The sequence below is a fragment of the Trachymyrmex septentrionalis genome, unplaced genomic scaffold (genome assembly GCF_001594115.1).
Source record: "Trachymyrmex septentrionalis isolate Tsep2-gDNA-1 unplaced genomic scaffold, Tsep1.0 scaffold25, whole genome shotgun sequence".
Classification (NCBI taxonomy): Eukaryota; Metazoa; Arthropoda; class Insecta; order Hymenoptera; family Formicidae; genus Trachymyrmex; species Trachymyrmex septentrionalis.
This window is the reverse complement of record NW_017305408.1, coordinates 2,915,366-2,917,000: the sequence shown is the minus strand read 5'-3', so window position 1 is coordinate 2,917,000 and position 1,635 is coordinate 2,915,366.

Here is a 1,635-nt window from a genome sequence, read left to right as displayed (position 1 = left end):
TATATATATATATATATAGTGAGAGCAAAAAAAATACACACACACACACTATATTTCTTTAAAAAAAAGATCCCAATTATTTCTTTATAAAAAAAATCGAGATAAAAAATTGAATATACATATTGAGTGCGAAAGCAGAGATTCCTCTTTTACGTTCCATTTAGACGAGAGACCGAGGTAAACTCAATCTGGAGCAAACGTTCCATTACAGGAATGGCCGTGACAGTCGGCGGACATGACAAAGCTATGGCGACGTATACAAGTATCATCTAGTAACATTGGTACATCCGCGCATTTATAGCCTATAAGCCTGATGCTGCAGTACACTGTATAAGATGGAACACTACCTAATCTCGCGTCCTAGCATCACGCTGAACACAACGGGTTGACGCTAGACCGAGATCTAAATTGGAGATCAGTTCGCCGTCGGAATGGTTGTCGGTCAGTCCTTAATCGGAAGCGCAGGGATGAACGACGATGGATTAAGTGAATAAACAGAGAAATAATACACCGGCACGCGGCAAACACACCAGGATTTCATCAACTAAATTTACTTCGAGCGATAATTAACGTAATTACCAAGAAATACATTCACGTTTCGCGTCAAATTTATGCACAAACGGTGTTATACCTATTTAATTCCATGTTCGAGAGAATATACACATCTAATATGTTTTAAAAAAATCATATAAATATTAAATCATTAAAGTCAAATAGAGCATATTGTAAAGGATATTGTTAAAACTTTGATAAAAAAAGGAACAATAAATAATACTACTAAAATATAACAATTATTTACACAGTAAACCATCGTGGAAAATCAAGTGCATCGTCAGTGAGTTTACTGCGACATTCGCTGGAACTTTTCGACATGAAATGGAAAAAGTACGATTGCACTGTCGGTACTCTACGCGAATACCATTAATAAGAAGAAATAGTAAAAGTTTGTAAATAAAAGGTCAGAAATAAATGGCTAATTGAAGATATTAATTGTAAAATAATTTTTAGAAAATTTTCATTTTAAGATAACTAACACAAAAACACGCAACACTTTCCTTAAAAATTCCGATTCTATATTACATTTCTAAATCATATCTGAATATTATAAAATCTGTCTCTTTCTTAGTTCTCTCTTTTTTTCTCTTTTCCCTTCCTTTCCATATTTACTTCCCGCTTTCTCCCTATATTCCCACTTATTTCTTTGCTCTTCAATCTCATTTTGTTAACAATAAACGTTTCACTGACAATAAATTCCTGATTGTAACAGTGTTTCTTTAGTTATATTAAAACGATATTTTTATTAATTTTACACGTATTTTTACTCGATGGTAGCAGTATTATTTTAATTTATTACAATTTTATTAATTGGACTATTTTCATTCAAAGTACACTTTTATTACATTCTAATTTTAATGTTATTTCTATATTTTATTTTAATTAATAGATTTATACTAACAGATTCTCTCATTTATCTATATATCAAGGATAACAATAACTGTGGAAAGAGGTCTAAGAACTCTACATTAACCTTCACAATTTCCAAAATGATATATTGTACCTTCAAAAAAGGTTGTAACGGTTTTATCTACATTTTATCAAGAATTACAATTAGAGCATAAGATAATGACTTAAGAT